The sequence below is a fragment of the Drosophila kikkawai genome, chromosome X, assembly GCF_030179895.1.
Source record: "Drosophila kikkawai strain 14028-0561.14 chromosome X, DkikHiC1v2, whole genome shotgun sequence".
NCBI classification, from domain to species: domain Eukaryota; kingdom Metazoa; phylum Arthropoda; class Insecta; order Diptera; family Drosophilidae; genus Drosophila; species Drosophila kikkawai.
Window position 1 is genome coordinate 31048026 of NC_091733.1, and position 15902 is coordinate 31063927.

General features: G+C 35.2%; 1 long non-coding RNA gene across 1 annotated transcript in view; it reads right to left on the bottom strand.

The window, feature by feature from the left end:
* Positions 1-5638: 5638 nt before the first annotated feature.
* Positions 5639-15902, bottom strand: part of LOC138929159 (uncharacterized) — a 38277-nt gene continuing 28013 nt past the window's right edge. Inside the window, exon 5 of the long non-coding RNA XR_011445600.1 lies at positions 5639-5929. This is a non-coding gene — a long non-coding RNA (uncharacterized lncRNA). The remainder of the gene's footprint in view (positions 5930-15902) is intronic.

Below are 15902 nucleotides of genomic sequence, written 5' to 3' on the forward strand. Positions count from 1 at the left end.
TTTTATGCATTTATACCTTTTTCCCGTCGACAACAACCACTTGATTCCAACAACAACCCATTTACAACAACATCTCTACAACGGCCAATCCAAATTTCTGAAATTTTCCATACAAATTGCCCGTTTCCCAAATTGGGGTAACAGGCGAACAGAAATCAGCAGCAAGCAACTGAAAACTGGTATAAACTGTTATAAAAAGTCCAAGTTTCAAACCATTTAGGGGCCGGCGTAAATTAGCGGAGACTTAAACCTTTTGAATCCAAATTTCGATGTTATTTTACAACTGCACCTGGGCACACTGAAACTGATCGTCGTTAAATTCAAATTCAAATTTGGCAGTTAAATTTAAATTCAAATTTGGCAGTTAAAACATTTTAAAAAATTTTAAAAATTCTAAAAAAAATGCGAAAAGTCTAAAAAAAAAAGGGAAAAAATTAGAAAAAAATTTAAAAGTTCAGGAAAAATTTTAAAAATTTAGAAAAAAAATTTAAAAATTTAGAAAATTATGTTAAAAATTAAAAAAAAATTACATTTGGCTTTCAACAGATTTTTCCCCAAACAATCCCAAGGCCCCCAAATAAATGCCGCTTAAACCACACAATTCCACATTGATTTTCCTTTTTTTATTGATTCAAATTTGTTTGTTCCATCAATTACATTTACACATTTAAATACTTTACGCCTGGTGGGCTTCAGCTAGCCCGGAGCCAAGATCCGAACACTGCCATTCGCTTGAGCTCCGCCATCCCAGCTGCTTGCTCCTCCAGCTTCACCTCTGCCGATTCGATGATCATCAATCAACAATTACAATGATGACTAGGATGAACTTGTGCTTCGCGGATCGCTGTGTCGTTGGTCCTTTTCCTTGCTTCTTGTCCGGGGTGGGTGGTACTAATGAGCGATGGCGATGACGATGGAATTTGAAATGAGAAAAATAGCAAATTAAAAACTAGAATAGGTATAACTCTGTCAAAAATGCCTTAATTTGCATTCGGAAAGAGGTGTTATGTTAGTTTTTATAAGGTTAACAAATCTGCATACTTAGTTGGAAAAAAAAATTTAGGTCAAAAATTGAGAATTTTAATGATGTAACCCCTTATCACATTTCGCAAAAATGGCTCAAAATTTGATTTCCTCCAAACATGGCTTAAATGATTCGTATTTTAATGCTGATCAAGAATATATATGGTTTATGGGGTCGGAAATGACTCCTTCACCTAAAAAAATATTATTTTGTATCCGCTCTGTGTTCGAAAGTTGTTCGAAAGTTGTTCGAAACGGAGAGACGGACCACTTATGAGAGCGGGAGAGCAGCGGTTACTATAACTCTTTGACTCAATGGATTTTCAGAGCTGCACGTCAGCTACGGTCTCCGCTCTCCTGCTCTTTTCTCGCTAGTTACGGCCTTCGGGGATTTAGAGAGCCGACATGAGTGCACAGCATTGTTTTCACTCAAATTCAACATTTCTCACTCATTGCACAGATCAGGTCGCTGATTCTTTGAGAGCAACGATTAAAATAACTCAAAGACCCAATGAAAAAGAACAACTGTTGTTGTTGTTAAATGCATTTATTGTAAACATATTGTTTTTATTGTTGTAGCAACAACAAGGTTTCAATTTGGACATTTTCAGTACAAATTCATACATTTCTGGGAGTCAAGTACCAGGCGAACAGAATCAGCAGGAGGTGGATTTAGATTGGTGCAAATCAATACTTTCACTCAATGTTAATACTTCCACTCGTTGTTTTCACTCTTCTCCACAGATCAGCTCATCTCAGCTCTACCGCTCTGTGTTCGAAAGTTGTTCGAAAGTTGTTCGAAACGGAGAGACGGACCAATAATGAAAGCGGGAGAGCAGGGGTTACTATAACTCTTTGACTCAATGGATTTTCAGAGCTGCACGTCATCTACGGTCTCCGCTCTCCTGCTCTTTGCTCGCCAGTTACGGCCTTCGGGGATTTAGAGAGCCGAAATGAGTGCACAGCATTGTTTTCACTCAAATTCAACATTTCTCACTCATTGCACAGATCAGGTCGCTGATTCTTTGAGAGCAACGATTAAAATAACTCAAAGACCCAATGAAAAAGAACAACTGTTGTTGTTGTTAAATGCATTTATTGTAAAAATATTGTTTTTATTGTTGTAGCAACAACAAGGTTTCAATTTGGACATTTTCAATACAAATTCATACATTTCTGGGAGTCAAGTAACAGGCGAACAGAATCAGCAGGAGGTGGATTTACATTGGTGCAAATCAATATTTTCACTCAATGTTAATACTTCCACTCACTGTTTTCACTCTCCGCCACAGATCAGCTCATCTAAGCTCTACCGCTCTGTGTTCGAAAGTTGTTCGAAAGTTGTTCGAAACGGAGAGACGGACCACTTATGAGAGCGGGAGAGCAGGGGTTACTATAACTCTTTGACTCAATGGATTTTCAGAGCTGCACGTCATCTACGGTCTCCGCTCTCCTGCTCTTTGCTCGCCAGTTACGGCCTTCGGGGATTTAGAGAGCCGAAATGAGTGCACAGCATTGTTTTCACTCAAATTCAACATTTCTCACTCATTGCACAGATGAGCTTGCTGATTCTTTGAGACCAACGATTAAAATAACTCAAAGACCCTATGAAAAAGAACAACTGCTGTTGTTGTTAAATGCATTTATTGTAAAAATATTGTTTTTATTGTTGTAGCAACAACAAGGTTTCAATTTGGACATTTCCAATACAAATTCATACATTTCTGGGAGTCAAGTAACAGGCGAACAGAATCAGCAGGAGGTGGATTTAGATTGGTGCAAATCAATATTTTCACTCAATGTTAATACTTCCACTCACTGTTTTCACTCTCCGCCACAGATCAGCTCATCTAAGCTCTACCGCTCTGTGTTCGAAAGTTGTTCGAAAGTTGTTCGAAACGGAGAGACGGACCAATAATGAAAGCGGGAGAGCAGGGGTTACTATAACTCTTTGACTCAATGGATTTTCAGAGCTGCACGTCATCTACGGTCTCCGCTCTCCTGCTCTTTGCTCGCCAGTTACGGCCTTCGGGGATTTAGAGAGCCGAAATGAGTGCACAGCATTGTTTTCACTCAAATTCAACATTTCTCACTCATTGCACAGATCAGGTCGCTGATTCTTTGAGAGCAACGATTAAAATAACTCAAAGACCCAATGAAAAAGAACAACTGTTGTTGTTGTTAAATGCATTTATTGTAAACATATTGTTTTTATTGTTGTAGCAACAACAAGGTTTCAATTTGGACATTTTCAGTACAAATTCATACATTTCTGGGAGTCAAGTACCAGGCGAACAGAATCAGCAGGAGGTGGATTTAGATTGGTGCAAATCAATACTTTCACTCAATGTTAATACTTCCACTCGTTGTTTTCACTCTTCTCCACAGATCAGCTCATCTCAGCTCTACCGCTCTGTGTTCGAAAGTTGTTCGAAAGTTGTTCGAAAGTTGTTCGAAACGGAGAGACGGACCACTTATGAGAGCGGGAGAGCAGCGGTTACTATAACTCTTTGACTCAATGGATTTTCAGAGCTGCACGTCAGCTACGGTCTCCGCTCTCCTGCTCTTTGCTCGCCAGTTACGGCCTTCGGGGATTTAGAGAGCCGAAATGAGTGCACAGCATTGTTTTCACTCAAATTCAACATTTCTCACTCATTGCACAGATCAGGTCGCTGATTCTTTGAGAGCAACGATTAAAATAACTCAAAGACCCAATGAAAAAGAACAACTGTTGTTGTTGTTAAATGCATTTATTGTAAACATATTGTTTTTATTGTTGTAGCAACAACAAGGTTCCAATTTGGACATTTTCAGTACAAATTCATACATTTCTGGGAGTCAAGTACCAGGCGAACAGAATCAGCAGGAGGTGGATTTAGATTGGTGCAAATCAATACTTTCACTCAATGTTAATACTTCCACTCGTTGTTTTCACTCTTCGCCACAGATCAGCTCATCTCAGCTCTACCGCTCTGTGTTCGAAAGATGTTCGAAAGTTGTTCGAAAGTTGTTCGAAACGGAGAGACGGACCAATAATGAAAGCGGGAGAGCAGGGGTTACTATAACTCTTTGACTCAATGGATTTTCAGAGCTGCACGTCATCTACGGTCTCCGCTCTCCTGCTCTTTGCTCGCCAGTTACGGCCTTCGGGGATTTAGAGAGCCGAAATGAGTGCACAGCATTGTTTTCACTCAAATTCAACATTTCTCACTCATTGCACAGATCAGGTCGCTGATTCTTTGAGAGCAACGATTAAAATAACTCAAAGACCCAATGAAAAAGAACAACTGTTGTTGTTGTTAAATGCATTTATTGTAAACATATTGTTCTTATTGTTGTAGCAACAACAAGGTTTCAATTTGGACATTTTCAGTACAAATTCATACATTTCTGGGAGTCAAGTAACAGGCGAACAGAATCAGCAGGAGGTGGATTTACATTGGTGCAAATCAATATTTTCACTCAATGTTAATACTTCCACTCGTTGTTTTCACTCTTCGCCACAGATCAGCTCATCTCAGCTCTACCGCTCTGTGTTCGAAAGATGTTCGAAAGTTGTTCGAAAGTTGTTCGAAACGGAGAGACGGACCACTTATGAGAGCGGGAGAGCAGCGGTTACTATAACTCTTTGACTCAATGGATTTTCAGAGCTGCACGTCAGCTACGGTCTCCGCTCTCCTGCTCTTTTCTCGCTAGTTACGGCCTTCGGGGATTTAGAGAGCCGACATGAGTGCACAGCATTGTTTTCACTCAAATTCAACATTTCTCACTCATTGCACAGATCAGGTCGCTGATTCTTTGAGAGCAACGATTTTTATATTAAAAAATATCATAACTCGGCCAAAAATGCATTAATTTTAAATCGGAAAACTGTTCTGTGTTAGTTTTTATGAGGTTAACAAATCTGCATACTTAGTTAGAAAAAAAAATTTTGGTCAAAAATTGAGAATTTTAATGATGTAACCCCTTATCACATTTCGCAAAAATGGCTCAAAATTTGATTTCCTCCATACATGGCTTAAACGATTCGTATTTTAATGCTGATCAAGAATATATATGGTTTATGGGGTCGGAAATTACTCCTTCACCTAAAAAAATATTATTTTGTATTATAAAATCTGATTTTTTATATTAAAAAATATCATAACTCGGCCAAAAATGCATTAATTTTAAATCGGAAAACTGTTCTGTGTTAGTTTTTATGAGGTTAACAAATCTGAATACTTAGTTGGAAAAAAAAATTTAGGTCAAAAATTGAGAATTTTAATGATTAACCCCTTATCACATTTCGCAAAAATGGCTCAAAATTTGATTTCCTCCAAACATGGCTTAAACGATTCGTATTTCAATGCTGATCAAGAATATATATGGTTTATGGGGTCGGAAATGACTCCTTCTATGCGTAATGAGCTTCGGACTGGAAATAAAATACCCTGTAGGGGTATAAGGATACTAGGACTTGTGTGGTTCACATTTTTATAGGTAAGTATTAGTGCGATGCCATTTTATTGCAAAATTTGGCAGTTAAATTCAAATTTGGCAGTTAAAACATTGATTTCACGTTCTTTTATTTATTCATATTCGTATGTTCCATCAATTACATTTACACATTTAAATTGTATTTATAAATATTCTAATACTTTGCGCCTTGTTCACGATTTTAACTAGCCCCGAGCCAAGTTTCGACCTCCGTCCGCCGTTGCCATCGGCTTGAGCTCCGCCATCCCAGCTGCTCTCGCTCCTCCAGCTTCATCTCTGCCGATCCGATCCAATCATCAAGCTAGAAGGGGTTACATCATGAAAAATGCAGATCTTAAACTGGTTTAAGTCTGCGCTTACTCCAAGATCGTGTTCTAAACGGTTTAGAACTTGTTAGTTCTTAAAACATTTCATAGATGGCGTAAGTCTGGAAATTTAAAAAAATCAAATTTTAATTGTTAATTTTTTTGATCATTAAAATTTTAATTTGGCAGTTATATTTAAATTAAAATTTCTATTTTGATTATGATGTTGGTTATTTTTTATAATTTGACATATAGAAAAATACAAAAAAATAAATTATATAATATTTAAAAGTTTTAAATATTGTTCATTTAAAAGAGTTGTTTGCGGAAAAATCCCACCCACATTTCTGAAAATCCCCAATCATTTCATTAGCTTGAGGCTTCTTTTTATCATGTAAAGCATAAAAATTGTGGGGTCTTTATTGTTGTCTTTATTTTAAAAATTTGTTAAATACTTTTTATTTAAATTTAGTGGTCTTTCCTGGCTAATAATAATATTATTAAACAAAAGAAATTAACAAAAATAAAAGAAAAATCCAGGTATAACCTTGAAAATGTATTTGAGAAAATCTAAAAATATCTCCTGCCTCGGCGTCTCTTTTGTTTGCCAAAAATTAACATAAATCGCTTGCCAAAAACCGCAGGCGAGTGTGTAAACAAAAGGATATCTCGCAAGGAACACATAGTATAAGACATATGGAATATGGTATGTGTGTGAGTGTTGCGAAAACAATAAGCCAAACAATAAATCAAAATATGAAATAATAATAAGGCGGCGGCCTCAGGATGATACACGAGTCCTGCAAGGACTCGTCGTTCCTTGAGAGAACAGCTGTAAGTCACAGAGTCGCCCATTGTGCGCGATCTTGGATGTGAAACCCGATCGGCGAGGAGCGGAGGGAGCAGGCTCATATTTTTTTGGCAAATCCTACAGACTCTCTCTATCGCCATCCCGCTCTGGCATAAATCTTAATATGTCATAATTCAAAATAATTTCCCAAAAACCGCAAGGGCAAGTAGTTCACACCGCAGGGGCCTCCGCGCAGAATCGGCCCGCTGGGCCAACGGAAATATGCGCAGGAAGTAAGTGAGGGTCAAAGTCCCACCCATTTCTCATCTTTAAGGATATTTATATATGTATTATTTAAGTTTTGGCAAGGCTTTACATTGCTTGGCATTTAATTTTAGGCTTTCATATTCAAAGGATCACACCCCACACAGCCGGATCTGTATTCTTTAATTATAATTATTATTTATTTGTTGCTGTAATTATTTAGTTTAAATTGATTTTCCTAGATATATCCTCCCCAAGGATATATATATTCTTTTCTAGTGGAAAGCTGGAAAACTGCCGCAAGTTGGGGTGGCTTCACAGCTCCAGCTTGAGGTCCTTTTTTAATCCCTCAAATTATTACCCTAATAGCCTGATATTGTCGCAGCTTAGCAACATCGTTTGTCATCTTTTTTCTGTCTTCTGTTTACTCTTTTTTTTTATTTATTATTTATTCCCGGGAAGCGTGTGTGCGTGTGCAAGGCGAAATTATCGAAAAGCAAACAAAACACAAAATATGAAAAGCGCGAGCGAGCGCGTTTTCCGCTATTTGTTTAATTTATACAAAAAACGGAAAGCTGGTCAGGAGTTTTCCTAACTGGAAAGTCAGCTGCGCCTGCCTGTGTGTGTGTCCTTTGACCCCGGCACACGCGGATGCGCGCGGTCATCCTGCGGCCAGCAGGTTCTCATTTATAGCATCCACATCCTCAGCAGCAGCAGCAGCCGCATCCTGGTGGTGGCTCTCGCTGTTTGTTTAGGTGTGGCCTCGATTTTAGGACAAACAAAAGCAAACTTTCGGGGAAAAACGGACTTTAACGGTCAGCCCATCAAATCAAGGATAATAATCTCCATTTAAATATGGAATCAAACAGAGGGAAGACTATTATTTGATGGCTTTTTAAGGCGGTTTTATATCGGAAATGTACGAATTCAATATTTCATGAGGAAACTTTAATGGGAAGCCAAACTTTCTATATTTATAGATATTTTCCCCCATGATAGTTTCTACGGAAAAATAAAATATTAAAACAAAAACAAATACGAAAAATATGTTCTTGAGTTATAAAATCTAAATTTTTTTATATTAATATTAATATAATTTTATTATATAATTAACTTGGGGAAACGTATTATAGGAAGCCAAAAATTCTATATAAATACTTATATATTTATGGATATTTTTAAATGATAATTTTTACGGAAAAATAAATATTAAAAAAACAAATACGAAAAATATTTTCTTAAATTATATAATCAAAATTTTTTATATTAATTTTAGTTCTTAGAATTAGCTTAGGAAACTTATTATAGGATGCCAAAGTTTCTACTTAAAATGTGTATTTACCTATATTTTTCCATAATAGTTTTTTCGGGGAAAAAATTAAAAAAAAAAAAAAAACAAATACGTAAACTATTTTCTTAAATTATATAATCTGATTTTTTTTTATATTAATATTAATTCCTATAATTAGCTTAAATTTGTTTATAAAAAAAAGGCATAATTTTTCATTCTTCGGTTCCATTTTAAATTTAAAAAATTAAACCATTTAATGATGAAATCCTTTTTAAAATTTACAAAAATGTAGTGAAAAAATGTTTCTAAATTTTGGTAATATGTTAAGAATAATTAATTAGTTTTTTAATGGCGACTTTGAATATTTGCCAATAATTTGTCACCAAAAAGATCTTAATAAATCTTTTATATATATATCGATATTTACAAAATAATTTACATTATTAATCTATTTTCTTTATTAGATTATTTATTTAGTAAGCTTGGGTTTTAGTTTATTTTCACCTGTTTAAAAAAATGTATTTAAAGTTATTTAAAATCTTCAATAAAATCAATAATTAGCTATCCATTAGGCCCGATCTATCAAATCCCATCAGACAAGTTCGATTTGAATGATAAAAGCTGAAAGCTAATTCGCAATTCATATTCATATTCCATAATTGTAAATCCAACCCCCTCAAAGGACTGAGTTTAGGGATTATAATTTGATATTTTGTTGGGAAAATGTATTAGCATATAAATTGCCTCATTACACTTGGGAGGGGAAAATACAGAGAGTTTTCCTTCGTTTCATTGAGGAAACTTAATATTTAATCTTGTATTAAATGAAATTGGAGTAAGGGAAGAGGGCAAAAGATGAAGCCAAGTTTATAATTTCTTGGCTTGTGTATTTTTTTTAATGTATTTTTATTTTATTTTTAATTTTTAATTTAAATAAAATATTTAAAACCCTTTAGTTAATATTTATTTCTATGATTTTTTGTATCTAAAAAAAGAGCCCTATGACTTCTTTTAGTCTATTTTTGTGGGCTACTTTTTCTTAGGAATTTCCCTGCCTAATTTTTCCATTTCCCTGCACTGTTCTTTTTGCTGAAAAGCTGCTTTCCCCGTATCCTGCTGCCTCCTCCTGCCAAGCTCTCTATAATTTTATTAATCACAACAAAAACAGCAACACGCACAGGGCGGGAAACTATACATCCTGATTCCAGCTCCTGATTCCAGCTCCTGATTCCTGCTCCTGATCCCGCTCCCTTGTTACGCCCATCGCCGCGGCGTGTCGATAATTTAGAAATTAAATGTAGTTCGCCGAACAGTGAGTTTAAGTCCAAAGAAAATGGAAAGGAAAGCCGAAACGGGGATCGCCAAATGCCGCAAACACACAAATCAAATCTAATCAAGCAAAGAAAGCGGACTTTCCCAAGGACGACGACGGGCAAGGGCAAGGGGTAGGTAGGAGCAACACAACAACAACAACAAAAAAAAAAAAGGATCACCCCTCAAGGAGAAAAAAGAAAACACCAAGGTCTTGGTCTAGTTTTTTTTTTTTTTTGCTCCTTCCTTGTTGTAACTGCAATTACATTTCATTTTCGGCTTTCGTTTTTTCGAAGGACTCACGCCACACATAGCCTGGTCTGGGGTGTCCTTTTGCCATGGGTGTCAGGATCTGTCCATTATTATTATTTTTTCTTTCTTTTTTTTTTTTTGGGCTGTTGTTGCTACCGGTTCCTTGTAATTATTTAGTTTAGGTTGATTTTCCATTTTCCCACTTTGCTGCTCCTTGATTGGCATTCGGGGAAAATCCAGGACTCACTGGTTTGGAAACTTTCAATTTCATGCTTAGGAGGAGCAGTATTTGGGATACAATTTTTTTGAATTTTTTAGAGAAATTTATAAAAAATCCTGATAGATTTTTTTATAAATAACAGGCTTAGATTAAATTTTTAAAAATATTTTTAAGGCAATAATGGTGAATTTTACTGCAAACTTAATTATTTAAAATAAAAATCCAACTTTTGGCCTGGTTTTGAAAGAGTTTATATACCTAAATCCAAATTAAATTAAATTTTTTAATAATTTCTTAACTAAATACCATAAAAAACAACCACCAAAAACTAATTTCTTCTTAATTAAATAAACTTTCCCTATAAAAACCACTTTAATTATACATTTTCCCTTGAAAAAAATCCTTAATATTCATACAATTTCCATAGGAATTTTTCTGGCCAGCTGCCTGATGTTATAACCCATTTTCCCAGCTCGTAGTCCTGGCCAGGATCTCGGGCAATTAGCTAATTAAGCGCAACTTGAAGTGGGACACTTGGAACTATATATATATCACCCAAAAATCGCTGTGTCCTTGTTGACATTTCTGCAGCATCACCAGGACAATTTGCATATTTAATTGAAGAATTTCGTTGCGAGTTTCTTGAACCTTTTTCCCTTGATTTTGCTGTTCGCTTTCTTAAAATTATAAATAAAAATCTACGAAAAAATCAAATTAAGTCCTGGCAAAGGAAGAGCTGGTGACGAGCGAGTGGAAACCCCGCGGCGGCCATCAAGGAGAAAAGGGTTCGGCTAAATGCAAATGAACGCGCAGCAGTTCCTTTTCGAAAATTTAAAATAAAACAAGAAAAAAACAAAATAGAAGAAAACTGGGCGATCCGGGAACAGGACACACACACACACATGGACCAAGGAGTCTCTGGCGACAACCCCTGATTTAAGGATTCCCAATTCGAGTTGTCAACTTGCCTTTGACAGATCTTCCTGGCCAGAAACTGGATTCGCCGCTACTGGGACATATGGGGCGCCTCCTCAACTGGAACCGAGCGAAGCAAGAGGAACAGGGTTCAACAAATTAATTTCCCTTCAACTTGATTCAAGGCTACTACCTAGAGATATGCACATCCCGAGGACCTCAAGGATACAGGACATCAAGGGGAAAAGCTGTTGCCCGTTCAGTACAAGTCTTGCATTTTGTTTGTAAATATTTTCTTTGCCTTCTAGTACTCTTCAAGGTGTTTTCTTTAAAAAAGAATTGTAATTTTAAATATTTAAATATTTATAAACATGTTAAGAGAGGAGAAAGTCCAAGGAAAAGGCTCTTGTCTGGCAATTCAAGCGCTTAATGTAGCTTACAAATATTTTCCTTTCTTTCTGCAGATTTCTAATGACTTTAAGAAAGTAATTCCTCTTAAAAATCACTGGGATTTATAAATATTTAAATATTTTTATTATATTTTAAGAAGGATAAAGCTCAAGGAAAATGTTTCTTTAAGAAACATATATAAAATATTCAATATTTATAAATATTTTAGAAAAGGAAAAAGCCTTAAATGTAGTTAATATATGTATATATTATTTCATTCTAGATTTTTCTTATTATTTTAAAAAGTAATTCTTCTTAAGAATCACTGGGATTTATTAATATTTAAATATTTTTTATTATATTTTAAGAAGGATAAAGCTCAATTTTCATTCAAGAAATTTATATATTGAAGGTTTAGTCAAAAGATAAAAGTATTTAAAATATACAGGAAAATTATAATCCTTTAAAAAAATATATATATATTATAAATTATTTAAATAAAATAATATATTTTAGGTAAAACTAAAGTACAACAAAATATATTTACATTCAAGAAATTTATATATTAAATGCAAGGTTTAAGTATTTTAAATATATAAGAAAATTATCCTTTAAAAAACAAATTCTAATTTTATTAAATAAAATAATATATTTTAAGTTAAACTTTGATTTTTTAAAAGTAATTAAGTTCAAAAAAAAACCTAAAATTTTTAAAAACCATTTTAAGAGTTTTCTTAAATCTTATTTATTTTTAAATAACAAAAAATATACGTAAAATATATTTCCTATAAATTTATTCATAAATTTATATCAAATTCAAATAAAATAAAATTATTTATTGCATTTTTTATTCTTTAATATTAATTTATATATTTTCTTTTAATATTTCCCTTGTTTATATAATTTTTAAATTTATTTTCTTTAAGAAATTGATTTATTTTAAAATATAACTTTGTTTATTTGTATATATTTTATATAATTTGTTTGATAAATATATTTTTAATATATTTCCTTTATCTATTTCATTTTCTAATATCTAAAAACCCCCCCAACTTTTCCTTTTCTCCCAAACAAAAAAAAAACAAAACCCGACCGTCCGCGGCCTGTCATATCGCGGTTAGAGGCCCCTGATTGATGCTTCAATTGTTTAGGAAACTAAATCTGAATCCGAATCACATTTCCACTGACCGCTGGCCCAGTCAGCCATTGTGCTCCTGGCTGTTCTATGCCTTAGCCCTGATCCTTTATCCATTGTCCATTCGCCGCTGTCACAACACAAAAAGCAATCAAAGGGTGGAAGACAAGCCCAAGCCAACTGACCAACTGACCAGAAAAGCGCGTGCCGCCCCGGAAAATGGCTTGAGAAATAGAGGAAGGGGAAAAGGAAAACACAACCCTTGCCTTGGAAAATTGGTAAATGGAAAATGAAAAGCGAAACAGTTGTCCGCTGGTCAGCAGCGTGAAAAATTGAAAATGCCGTAAAAAGGGAAGCGCATCAAAATCGACGGACGCCCTTGATGAGGGTCGATGAGATGACGACGCGTAGGGGGGAACCTCCGCCTCCTTCATCTCCGCCACTTAGCATTGTCATGGCCAGGATCTTGGGATCCCCGATCCCCGATCCCCGATCTTTAACAGCAGGTTGCTCCTCTCCGCCAAGTAATATGTAAATGTCAGGAGGCACCTGCTGCTTCCGCGAGGAAAACGTTAAGGAAAAACAGGTGCTTAGACTTTCAAAAAAGGCACAAAAAAATATAATAAAACTGATCAATATTCTGGCAGGATGTAGGATATCCTCGGACTCCTTGGAGGGTTGGCAGAGCCCTGGGGGGGAAATGAAAAATCACCGTGCCTCATTGCCAAGTCAAACAATTTGCATAGAGCAGCAGCTTCTTGCCAGGACAGAGGCAAGGTCCTGTTTTACACAGAAAAAAAAATACAAAGAAAGCTAATTTAAATAGAGAAAACTAGAGCTTACAAATCAAGCTACTTTAAATAATTTTTAATTTATAATTAATATTATTAAAATTCCTTTAAAGTTCCTTCTAAATTTAATTTCCTTTCTTAATCAAATTCTTCTTTAGTTTTTGTTTAATTTTTTTTTTTAAATCTCCTCAGATTTTCCCCTAGTGTATCCTCGACTTGATGGAGTCCTCCTGGTTCCCGTTTTCCTGCTTTTGGGACTGGGAAAAGTGCCGCAATTTATGCGTCAGTTGCAGCGAAGCGGAAAACTGGTTCGCATTCGACACAGGACCAGCGAAGGAATCCTGCGCCAGGATTAACAGTCAAGTCAGGTAGGCGGAGAAGCCGAAAATGCCAAGTGAGAAATGAGAATCGAGAAGCAGCAGCTAGAGAATCCCAACAGAGAGATAGACGAGAGACAACCAGAGAAGGAAAAAGGGAGAGGGAAGATGGTGGTGAGTCAGAGAGATCCTTGTTAGAAGTTTATACCAAGGATAGTTTCTTAAATGTTTTTTTTTTAATTAAATACGATCAAGCCTATAATTATATACATTTTAATTTTCATCAATAGTTTATTTCATAAATAATTTAATTTTAATTATTAAAAAATTAATTATAGAAAAATTAATTTCTATTAATTTTCCCAGGGAAACTAAGCACTCTAAAAATTTTTGTAAAATTAACAAGAAATCATTTTTTTACCACAAAAAAAATGTATTGAAATTGTGCACCTGTGACTTATAGGAAAAACATTTCTGTGGCATTTTCCTCTCATTTCCCTGGCATTTCCCGGCTACTGTTCAAACCTTTCCCCATTCGATCTGCCTGGCATGTGGGCCTGCATCTCCCTCTCTCTCTCCTTCTGCTCCATCCTCCTCCTTCCTCCTCCTTCCTCCTCCTTCCTCCTCCTCCTCCTTTAAGCCTTTCATGACGACAGGTGAGATCTGACTGGCTAAGAGCAACCGTAAATTCTGTGCCTCATCAATATGCAAACGTTTGAATTGGAGATCAACTTGAATCGAGCTACAAATTGGGGCAAGCCAGCATTTGCACCTGTAAATGGGTCGCCTCTTGCCCTATCTCTTTCTCTATCTCTTTCTCTGAGTCTTTTTCTGTCTCCCTCCTCTCTCAATTGATTGCTTATCGAGAGGACTCGAGAGGAGCAACTAATGAAGACAGGTGCCACGGGCCACGATACATTGGCTGCAGGATAACATGCCCGAAAAACAGGAAAACGCACTAATTTGGCTTTGCACTGAAAGAAAATTCTAAAGGAGTCATTTCCGACCCCATAAACCATATAAATTCTTGATCAGCATCAACAGGAGAATCGATTAGGCCAAAATCCGGTAAAAAAAAATTTTTAAGCTAATTTTTCAAAAATTGCTAAGGGGTTACATCATTAAAATTATCAAAAGATTGACCAAAAATTTAGATTTTTAAAAATTTCAAATAAAGTTAGCCGATTTATTAATATTATAAAAACTAACACAGAACAGTTTTCCGAATTGAAATTAAGGCCTTTTTGGCTGACATATGAGATTTTGAAATGGGTTTTTCTTATAAAAAATTAAGCTAATTATGAGAAGTTTTGTAATGTAAAAATTTGATTTAAAAATATAAATTAATATTTTTTCTGGGTGAAGGTGCCATTTCCGACCCCATAAATCATATATATTCGTGATCAGCAACAACAGGAGAATCGATTAAGCTAAAATCCGGTAAAAAAAATTTTTTAAGCTAATTTTTTAAAAATTGGTAAGGGGTTACATCATTAAAATTATCAAAAAATTGACCAAAAATTAAATTTAAAAAACCCAAAAATGTAGTACGTAGTTTTTTTAAGTTTATAAAATTTAAGACAAAACCGCTTTCCCATTTGAATTTAATAAATTTTTGGCTTAGTTATCAATATTTTAAATTTTAATTTCTTCCCAAAAATGAAACATTTTTTTCAACTTTTTTAAATAATATTAATTGTTAAAAATATCAAACATTTATAAAAACTGTTTTTAATATTTTATTTAATTTATTAACTTTATAAAAACTAAAACAGAACTAAAATTTAAACCTTTTTGGCCGATTTAAGATTTTTTTTTAATTTTTTCAAAAAAAAAATTTTAAAAAAATGGCAAAATAAAAGAAATTTGTTTAAAAACAACCTCAAAATATATTCCAAGATTTACATAATTTTTGAGCAGTGTCCTTGGTGGGTATAGTTTGTGCACCGCCATAACTTGGACGCAGAGCAACCTGCTGCCTCGCAGGCCCTAGTCCTAGTCCCAGGACTCTGACGACCAGCATAATCAGCGAATGCCGCCAGGATCGGCTAATTTCGCCAACGAATACGCTAATTTTTGCGATTTGCGATTTACGATTCAGCCAGAGTGTGGCAAGAGTGAGCAAGGACAATGACAGGGGAAATTACAGGGGAAGGATACCAAAAACCAATAGCATGTAACATGTATGTACATATGAGAGGCCCGCATCATCAGCTGCCGAGAAGGTGCAATTTTATGATCCTGTATACCCGATCGCACAAGCTAATCACAATTGTTTGCCTTCGATTCCCGGCCACACGCCCCGAAGGAAGCCAGCCAGGATCCTTTCCATTCTAATGGCAATTTGATAGAGTCTCTCTGTGGAGAGTCCTGGGTCCGATCATAAAAGTTTCCGAAAGAGATCGTAAAATGGTGAGTA